At 40.5% G+C, this 10,950-nt stretch overlaps 3 non-coding genes across 3 annotated transcripts; all 3 read right to left on the bottom strand.

Moving 5' to 3' along the window:
• Positions 1–202: 202 nt before the first annotated feature.
• Positions 203–285, bottom strand: trnal-cag (transfer RNA leucine (anticodon CAG)). The gene has a single exon. It is a non-coding gene; the product is annotated as a tRNA-Leu (tRNA).
• Positions 286–1,747: 1,462 nt separating this feature from the next.
• trnal-cag (transfer RNA leucine (anticodon CAG)) lies at positions 1,748–1,830 on the bottom strand. Its single transcript has one exon. It is a non-coding gene; the product is annotated as a tRNA-Leu (tRNA).
• A 7,943-nt stretch (positions 1,831–9,773) lies between these two features.
• trnan-guu (transfer RNA asparagine (anticodon GUU)) lies at positions 9,774–9,847 on the bottom strand. Its single transcript has one exon. It is a non-coding gene; the product is annotated as a tRNA-Asn (tRNA).
• Between the last annotated feature and the right edge of the window lie 1,103 nt (positions 9,848–10,950).

The raw sequence follows: 10,950 nt of genomic DNA, 5'->3' as shown, positions 1-10,950 counted from the left end.
TGTCTTTCCAGTGATGTGATTGGTAAGTGGTTGGGCTGTATACAGGTTTTAATCATATCCATCGGTTTTAAAGATACTCACAAAACGCTGTACTTGCAATCGCGTTTCTCGCGCACATTCAGTCCTCTTAAATACAAAGAACTGCTAATTCTTTATTCCCAATATCAACTCTCGGACATTAGTTCCAAATGAAAGCAATTGTTGTCAGAAGTGGGATTTGAACCCACGCCTCCAGAGGAGACTGCGACCTGAACGCAGCGCCTTAGACCGCTCAGCCATCCTCACTGATTCAACAAGTTTTCAATAAGACCTGTTTAAAAGATTATGATTAGTAAATTAAAACATGTCATGATATAGTTTCTCAGTCATCCATGTCATAGTAACAAGGAAGGTTTCTCAACTGTCAGTCCAAATATTTGGGCGTTCATGGAGACATGAAGAAAGTCACCAGGGTGGCAATGTGTTTGACAATGGCAATACATGCACGGGATGTGAAGACAATGTGCAATACAGGCCAAATCCTATGGTGGGAATCAAGATCCACCAATGTTTCTGTTAACAATGTCCACCTGAATCCAGAAATGTCCCTGCCAGATGGGAAATAGACTGACAATTGGGTCAACATTGTGCAATTATCTTCAAAATGTCCAACTGAGTCCACAGATATACCTTCCAGATGGGAAATAAACTGATAACTGTCTATGGTCTAATGTGTCAAAAAATTTGCCGTACAATGCCCACATTGAGTCCAGATGTGTCCCTTTTGGTTCTTGATCTATGCTATTACCCCAAAAGTTCAGAACTAGGCCGAGGGCAACTGGACTTGGGAAAATGTTCTCTGCAGATTTTTTGTCCCTTATACAAGAGACTTCTTTTGTTGTTGTTTTTACACAGAAAGGGTTGGACACAGTGCCCACTCACCCACCCATATCTGACAATTGAAAGCTGTGGGGAAAGGGGGGTTCCAAAGCTAATAGACCATTCAACAAGCAATTCTGATGCACTATACTGGCCCATTCAGGACTGCAGCAACACAAGTTCAAATTTCAGTGATACCTAGTTTTCATGGTGATTACGAGACTGAATGCAAAGTGTGTATCCCCCATGTAACTCAAAGCCTATCACTTCCAGTCAATACTGTCAAATTTGGAGCTCCTTCCGATTACATTAACGACCAGGTGACTCCTCAACATGACCCCACCAACGTACTGTTTACAGTCTAAATGACCAAGGACAATAACCCTGTTAGCTTACTTTAAACTAGATGTGAAAAGTTGAAAGGTTGATCTTTTTCACCTATACTGTGGCTTAAAAACATGTTCCACTGAGATTTGAACTCAGATCGCTGGATTCACACTGCAGAGTGTTACCCATTACACCATTGAACCTTTAAAAGTGTTGCAAGGTTTGCTAGGCAGTTTCTTTCATAATATCACATGTGTGATATTAAAGGCACACAACAATCACACAATTATTGGCCAACTTAAGTCATTTAGTTAGATAAGCGTTCAGGATGTGGGAAAAAGCAAGTCAAGAACAGGTTTTTAAAGACTTGCCACAGACAGTAGTGAAGACAGCAGAGTAGATATGTCTACTGTGTACAAACACATGGTAACTTCACATCTGTTGACAATAAAGATGCCCACAAAACACTGTAGTGGCCATTGAGTTTCTTGCGCACATTCATGTCCTCTTAAATACATAGAACTGCTTTATTCCCAATATCATGTCTCAGAAAAACAGTAGATGTCAGAAGTGGGATTTGAACCCACGCCTCCAGTGGAGACTGCGACCTGAACGCAGCGCCTTGGACCGCTCGGCCATCCTGACTGGTCCAACAAATACTTTGTAGGACCTGTCTCAAAAATTATAATGTAGTAAATTAAACATGTCATGATATATTAGGTTCTCAGTCATCCATGTCATAGTTAACAAGGGAAGGTTTCTCAACTGTCAGCCCAAATATATGGAGACATGGAGACATGGAAGAAAGTCACCAGGGTGGCAATGTGCTTGACAATGGCAAATTCCTAAACGCATGCACACCACTGTATGCATGTATACCTGCATGCATTTCAAAATGTAGGCCAAGAAAAAAAAGAAACAGAGCCATATTCACAAAAAAAAAAGAATTTTACAGCAGAAAGCACAATTTTAAGGACACACAGCAGACCTACAACGAAATTGTAATTGCACTGCTTTGAAAATAGTAAGAACCTTCTTCATCACAAACCTGATGGTGCAGTACTTGATCCACATGGATCCACTTGCTGTCCCTCTGGCTGTTCCTCTCTCTGTCCCATTTATGTTTTCTTCCTCCTCACTCTCTTCTTCATCCTCCTCACCCTCTTCTTCATCCTCCTCACCCTCTTCTTCATCTTCCTCACCCTCTGGAATATCCCTCTCTGTGTCAGAGCCCTCACTCTCATCACACGCCCTCTCTCCAAACTCCCAGAACTCCTCTGGCTCTCCCTCTTCCTGCTCTTCAGTCCCTTGATTTGTTTCTCTCACTGCTGTTTTTCTTTCTTTTTGTTTACTAGGGCTCTATATCGCTTCCTCGTTTCATGATAAATATTAGAAGAAGATAAAACGTAGGGGTATGCATCACATTTCCCTCCCTACTCAACCTGGGCATAAAGCCTGTCGATTACTTTACACAAACATAGTTATTTGTTATTGCAATGCAACAGCAAAGACTGACGAAGTTACGTGTTCAAAGTACTCACTTCCCGTACTCAAGTAGAAGTAGACTTAATTGTGTTAACAAATACTCTGGTAAAAGTAGAAGTACTGATTTAACTTCTTTACTCAAATACAAGTAACAAAGTACAGGCTTGGAAATTTACTTAAAGTATGAAAGTAAAAGTAGCCTTGCTGATGTTACTAGAGAGCACGCTGAGAAACTTCAGTGGACATTGAGAAAAGGCAAGGCAGCTTTATTTGTAGAGCACATTTCAGCAACAGGGCAATTCAAAGTGCTTTACACAAAATCAGTTAAACAGATAAAACACAAGTACAAACAGTTAAAAATCATAAGCATTAAAAACCGGTAAAACACATGAATAGACAGTTAAAAACAAAATAGAAACATTAGGACACATAAAACACAAGAATAAAAGTTACAGTGCAGCATAAGAAATTTAAAGAAATGAGCAGTCATTTAAAGAAAGGCAGCATCAAAAAGAAAGGTCTTCAGCCTGGATTTAAAAGAACTGAGAGTAGCAGCGGATCTGCAGGTTTCTGGGAGTTTATTCCAGATATGAGGAGCATAGAAACTGAAAGCTGCTTCACCCTGTTTAGTTCTGACTCTGGGGACAGAAAGTAGACCTGTCCCAGATGACCGGAGAGGTCTGGGGGGGTCATAGTGTAGTAGCAGATCAGAAATGTATTTTGGACCCTAAAGCGTTTAGTGATTTATAAAACTAGCAAGAGTACTTTGAAATCAATTCTTTGAGACACAGGAAGCCAGTGTAAAGACTTCAGAACTTGAGTGATGTGATCCAGTCTCTTGGTCTAGTGAGGGACTCGAGCAGCAGTGTCTGAATCAGCCAGCTGTCTGATTGATTTTTTAGGGAGACCTGTAAAAGACACCGTTACAGTAGTCAAGTCTACTGAAGATAAAGGCATGGACAAGTTTTTCCAAATCCTGTTGACACATAAGTCCTTTAACCCTTGATATGTTCTTAAGGTGAGTAGGCTGACTTTGTTATGTTTAATGTGGCTGTAAAATTCAGGTCTGAGTCCATGATTACACCAAGATTTCTGGCTTTTCTGTTTTTAACATTGTTGTTTGAAGCTGAGCGCAGACAGCAAAAGGCTCTTTATTCTTTATTTGCCATCGCCTACATTTTAAATGTCTGTCTGCCAATAGGCCTAAAACATATATAAAACATATAGCTTATTTTTTGTGACAGAGACTGGGACTCCAGGTTAATAAGATTCTGACCGAGTAGCAAGATATGAATTCAAGTGGTATTTTGTGAGAAGTCTGTGTATGTTCCCATCCAATTAGATTCAATTGGTATTGATGATCAAAATAATAACTAATCCTGTGAAATTATTTGAAACTTAATGAGGACTAGATTAGGATTTAAAAAGATTTAAAGCTGAATCTGGTTTTCAATTTGGCCCAGTGTGTCTGTTAAAACACCAACGGAGACAACTTCTCTCTGTTGATGCTTTTACAATCAAGCATCAGGATAAAGATGGGGGTGGGGGGGGTGGGGGGGGGGATGGGTTAGCTCTGCTATGAATGTGTGTGTGGTAATAAAATAAATAAATAACATTGTAATGGCTACCATACAAAATGCATAGGAATCTTACAGTGAGGAAAATAAGTATTTGAACACCCTGCTATTTTGCAAGTGCAGCTTAGGCATATATGGTGTGTTGAGGTGCTACATAAAACATTTCTGCAAACAGTCATAGCAGGCTTATCATGTTGTTGTGGCGAGTGGTTAAGGCGATGGACTAGAAATCCATTGGGCTCTCCCCGCGCAGGTTCGAATCCTGCCGACAACGAGCAGTGTTTTTAAGAGTGGTAGCAAACCAATGACACATCAGAGTATTCCAAATCGCAGATGTGCTTTCATAAACAATATTGTCTTATCTCATAACTACTGGAACCCACCAGTCTCCACCAATGTTTTCTTATCAATCTGTGTTACAAGATTTGCAGTGAACGTTGTATTGTCCAGCAGAAAGGCAACAGGTGTGTTACTTTTCAACTATGATATATCGTAGCAGTGCAAGCATTTTGCCCAGGTTTGATTTCAAGCCACCGCATATTTCAATTTCCTTGCGGGAGTCATCCCAAAAGGATCAATAAAGATAAGTCTAAGTCTATCTCAGAAAAAAGTCAAAAGAATTTCAAAATCTTCAGGGGATGTAGCTCAGTGATAGAGCTCATGCTTTACATGTATGAGGACCTGGCATCTCCAGCAGGTATTATGGTAGAGTCTTTAAAAGAGCTGCAACAGATATTACCTCCTGTGGTAATCTGACTGGTAGACAGCACAACAAGCACTTTAAACGTACATATTTCACAGATTCCATTTACAGTATTTATTACCTGTAGTGTAGTATATTTACTGTATTACACTCCAGTTTTTATGGGTGTTACAGCGGGAATAAAGGAGTATGAGCAGTGTAGTTTCTTTTTTTATGGATGAAATAATCTCAACATGCCATTAAGTTTACTCTTCAGCAGGTGGAGACATTTCACTTCAGACACTTGCAACATCAGTTGCTTTGTTAAACATCAACAGACAGGAAATAGACTTAATGCTGATACAAAGCATTGGAAATAGCAGAGGATGGTTTTGATCCATCGACCTCTGGGTTATGGGCCCAGCATGCTTCCGCTGCGCCACTCTGTTCTGCTGATAACAATCAGGGGCTGGAAAATCTATGATTGAGATTTGGGAACCTGTGGCAACCAAGGTTCCAACATCTTACGGCTTGTAAAGTTAAACATTTGGTAGACCTTGCAACTATTTTTTATGTGAGCTTCCTGATTACTCACACATTGATTATTCACATATAACACCTGTGATTGGCTGGTGTTTTAAAAAAAAAAAAGGGCATTGTGAGTACAGATATAAACATCAGTAAGGAGTCTACCAAGTTACCTCTTATCATTTTAGTTTGGACACCCAGTGAGGCTTACAATGTAAAGAGAGGAGCCTGGTCGGGCTAGAAATCTCCTCTGCTGGATCGGGCTGTAGTGCACCGCCTAATGAAAATATACACCCTTGACATATGGATAGTCCTAATATTAATATACAGGCTTATATTGCAATCTCGTCACCCTACATGTAGGTGTACCTATATTTAAATGAACACACACAGTAGCAAGTTTATGTAGTGTTTTTTAATTTTACCTGTGTTTTTCTGTGAAGGGACAACTCTGTCCGGCTTATTTATGTAGCATGGAAGCTAGCGTTAGCTAACTAGCAGCCAGCCTGCTTCCAAACAAATACTTTTTAATTATCTCAACACTTTTTAACAGTCAAACTGAAACACTGGCGGTGAGCTCCAGGTCCTGCAGCTGCAGACGGACATGGATAGCTTCAGACCCGCTCACCACTAGTGTTGGTGGATTAGCAAGCTAGCGTTAGAAAACTAACCCCGTTTATAATAAGGTGACCAGATTTCTCAGACAAAATCCGGGGACATTTTCAGCTCAGAAGCATATTAACCTCCAAAACAAGTAATGTTTTGATTTTTGTAAAACTTTTACTCTAGACCTAGAGCTGTTCTTATTAGGGGCTGAGCCCCCCCCCCCCAGGTCTGATCCTAAAACCCACCCCTGCTGCTATTTTCCTACTCCACTACACCTCAAGATAGAAAGTCCTAATATTTCAAGATAAAAAATCCATCCTTATTCTTCAAGATAAAAAGTCCTAAAATTTGAAGATAGAAAGTCTTAATATTTCAAAATAGAAAGTCCTAATATTTCAAGATAGAAAGTCTTAATATTTCAAAATAGAAAGTCCTAATAGTCCTAATATTTCAAGATAGAAAGTCTCAATATTTCAAGATAGAAGTCCTAAATTTCAAGATAGAAAGTCTCAATATTTCATAATGTTGTAATGTTTACTGAACTACTGACAGCTTTTGCTTTACTGCTCAAGGCTTGTTTCTGCAACAGCTCCTTGAGAATCAGATACAACAAAAATACTGAGGACATATTTTCCTTTGACAGTGATGTAGTATTAAACGAGATCGCTGCAATGTAAGTTAATAGGATAATTGTCCAGCTTGTATTACGTTCATAAAAGTGCTCGTTTAGCTGCTAAAAGACTCAGATTAATATTCTAAGTGTCTGACAACATTATGGAAAGGATTTCTAAGGAGTCGACCTTCTGTTAAAGATTAAGATCCTTTTTAAAACATAAAAGTCCGCGAAATTGCGTTCGCTAAACGCACCAGACTCCATGTAAATAATCAGTGATTTAGCATCGTAAAACACGGCTTCTAAAACCTCTCGAGCACCGCTGGCTCTGGCGGTCTGGAGCCTGCATGTATTATGTGTGCGACTATCGGCTACGTTTTGTCAGTTTTCTTTCTTTCATTCCAATTTCGGGTCTTTCAGTCACAGTGAAAACGGGGACATTTCCGGGGACAGATCCAGCCGGGGACAGGTAGCCAAAATCGGGGACTGTCCCCGGAAACCGGGGACGTCTGGTCACCCTAGCTTATAAATAAATACATTTTAATTATCCTAACCCTTTAAACAGTCAAACTGAAACACTGGCGGTGAGCTCCAGGTCTTGCAGCCACGGACGGACTGCCATCAATGGGTATAATGCGTGCCTTTTAAATTACATTTTTATTTTTTTTTAAGCGGGCTGGTTGGTTAGTTTGCTAACGCTAGCTTGCTATTCCCCCAACACTGGCGGTGGGCTCATGGGGGGTTGTGCCGCTGCTATCGGGTCTGGAGCTTTCCATGTCCCGCTGGAGATCAGATCCCGTTGAGGTCGGCAGCGGAGATTTCTAGCGAGAGTTGTCCCTCATCTGAGGATAGAAACCCTGTTAACCCCTCCCCCCCATCCTGTTGGCTCAGAGCTCCACAGATTAAGTCCACAGGTACAACTTAGTTTTGCACCAAATGTATCGCAAGAAGTGTTGCAAAAGTCGAGGGTGCAGACTCGCCGCTGTGGTACAGAATTTTTTTCTACAAGCTCTCAAATCATATTCTCTAAGTGCTCACATCACATCTACGCGCTCTCACATTTGCACCATATTTACCTTCATATTCTTTGTTGAACTTTATTGCTTTACAAACACCAAAGCAAGTAAGCGCTGTGACTAACATTACTCTTCTGAAGTGATTTTGGAGAGGGACATCAGGTAGAAATACTCTGGTTGACTAGCATGACACCATTGTATTCATATAATAATCAATCCAGGTTAACGTGAATGACAGTGACTGCATGTTGCTTCCTCTAAATTTCAGGTTGTGGTCGACTAGCGAGGCCAGCTCGTCAGTTTGATAAACTGACCAGACCTGCATGCCTCTTGTTTCTTTGGGCTAGTTGTATTAGCTTTAGCCTGGCTGGTAGCTTTCTGCTTGTTTCTTTAAACTAACTATATTAGCTTTAGTCTGGCTGGTAGCAGCTTTCTGCTTGTTCTTAAACCTAACTATTAGCTTTAGTCTGGCTGGGTTAGCAGCTTTCTGCTTGTTTCTTTAAGCTAACTATTTAGCTTAGCCTGGCTGGTAGCGCCTTTCTGCTTGTTTCTTTAAGCTAACTATTTTAGCTTTAGCCTGACTGGTTGCAGCTTTCTGCGGTGGGAAATGGCGGGAGACGTTGTGATTATGTTGCATTAATCAGGGGGTTTAGTTTGTATTTGAGGAGAACATAAAACACTGACTACTGTAGCGTCACTCACTACCCATCAAATACTATGACATCACTGTGTCAGAGGCAGCTGTTGCCAACGGTAGGCTACTTTTCTACACACGGAGAGCCTCACTTCCCCTAACCAAACCCCGTCGGACTAACGTCACATACACACGTTGCCCACATGGCTACCTGTCTTAAAGGGGAACGGTCGATGGTAATAATCATGTAAAGGAGAGAAACGGTGAAAGGTTACTTTTCTATCAAGCAGCAAAAAAGTATTAACGTCAACATCGTAACGTCCTGCAATGTGACTTTCGCGCATGCGCACATCGCGCGATGTCGATGCTAAAACACAATATTGTTCATCCCTAACTGGCGATATAATTCAGTAAGCTGGTTTGCCACTTTATCTCGGGTAATGCCACATGTAAGTATATCTTAGTTTATTTAGAATCCCAACATAGGTTATACTACGTACACTGTATAACAATACATTACGTGTTTCTTTATTTCATCTTACATTTTTGCTAGCCTGTTGTGTAGTTATATTGTTTTTACAATTACCTTTGTTTAATATCTGTGACTCATTACTATCTAAGTAACTGGTCATTGTGTTTTCTCCCAGTTTCACCCTTTGTTACTCAAATAAACGTGTTACAAGGATCCCGGTCGCCAGTGCTTGATGGTGGAAGGTGTTTAGCTGCTGGTCAGATTGCACTGCGTTACGTACGTGAAGGACAAGACATATTTCATGGTAAGTATTTCCAGGTGATCTCTGCACCTCTAATCTCTGCACCTCTGTTATTCTAATATTACCATGTAATAAAATTGAAACAGGCAGTTTTGCATTTTGCACCACTGCCTTCTAAATCTCTAACCATGCGCCATTTCTTGCCTAAAACAATATAACCAACAATATGTTAAATTAAATTTGATAGATGTAACTCCCTGATGGTCTAATGGCTAGGATTTGGCGCCCTCACCGCCGCGGCCGGGGTTCAATTCCCGGTCAGGGAATGGTCAGGACTTGAGAGACTCAGGTGTGATGTTTGAAAGAGTAAGTTCCTGTACTTGATTTTGATTTGTCAAATTCTTCCTCATTAGTTTAAATGAACCGACAACATCAGTTATATGACTTACAGTTCTCAAAGACGCACACAATCTCAACTGGTAATCCTTTAGACAGCTAGTCTCTTTTTTCTTTTCTCTCACTTTTGTCTCTGTCTGGCCTTATGTATTTGCTTGTATTACATCGAGTGACCTGCATACCAATGACCGTAAAGATTAATATATATAGTACATGGTTTCAGAACTGTACCTTCAGATAAAGGTAAGGCCACTCGGGTTATCTTTGGGCTGCTCTATATTCACCTGCAGAATGATAAACCCTAGAGTTAGCTTACTCCAGGTTATTTAAGCAACAAACGTCCCTGGGTGGACTTGAACCACCATCCTTTCGGTTAACAGCCGACTGCGCTGACCTATTGCGCCACAGAGACTACACCTGACTGATGTTTTATGAGCGGGAGCTCGATCTTTAAGCCACAAGCATTTGCTTTATGGCTTTTTGAGGTTGCGCTGCACATGTATGCTTATCAGGCTATTTTCCTGTTACTCAGAAATTGAGGAAGCTGACTCATTTGGAAATGTAGAAGCTGGACGTGCATTGTATTTTTCTTACATGTCAATTGGATTCTGACTTTGAATTCAAATATTTGGCATCCAAGACAATTTGGGAACTGATGATGTATCAGTCATTGTGCTGGTGGTTTCTTGGTCACAGCAACAAGCTGGATCATACAGTTACACGCCATGTATCACAAAACTGTTGGGGGGGGGGCCTTATGTATTTGCTTGTATTACATCAAGTGACCTGCATACCAGAATCAGAATCAGCTTTATTCGCCAGGTATGAGGACACATACGAGGATTTTTTCTTTGGAGCATTGTTGCTCACACTGTGCTTACACACAAAACACAAAACAACCAAAACAAAAAAATATACACACTAGTCTATACACACAATATATACATACTCTAAACAGAACAATACAGAGGCCATCAGAGATGGCAAAAGTACTCACTGCCCGTGCTCAAGTAGAAGAAGAGATAATTGTGTTAACAAATACTCTGGTAAAAGTAGAAGTACTGATTTAACTTCTTTACTTAAGTTGTTTTTACACTTTTGTTTTTGTACAGACTTAACAACTTTTAAGGCTATTGTCACCGTTTTGACAGAGCCCTGCTTCCAGTCTCTATGCTAAGCTAAACTTGCTGCGGCTGTAGCCCTTATTTATCATTATCATTACTTTAATCCTGGTTTTAAGTACATCCTGTTTGGTGCAGCCCAAGTAACTTTAGCATTGTATATTAACGTTGTCCCCATCTCAAAATAAAGTTTTCCAATGGGTATTTGTTCCAGTATGGGAATGTAGGCCACCACTTTGTGCCAGAGTCTCGGCCAGAACATCGGCATGAGGTGGAACAACGTACGCAACTCTGCAGGTAAAAGATAACATGAAACCTTGATAATGCAGGGGGGCGATAGAGAGATCTAATAAACCAGGCGCTTAACTGAATAAATGATCAAAGCAAGATCAAT

This window comes from Etheostoma spectabile, unplaced genomic scaffold (genome assembly GCF_008692095.1).
Source record: "Etheostoma spectabile isolate EspeVRDwgs_2016 unplaced genomic scaffold, UIUC_Espe_1.0 scaffold00569485, whole genome shotgun sequence".
Taxonomy (NCBI): domain Eukaryota; kingdom Metazoa; phylum Chordata; class Actinopteri; order Perciformes; family Percidae; genus Etheostoma; species Etheostoma spectabile.
This window is presented reverse-complemented; position numbering and strand designations above follow the sequence as displayed.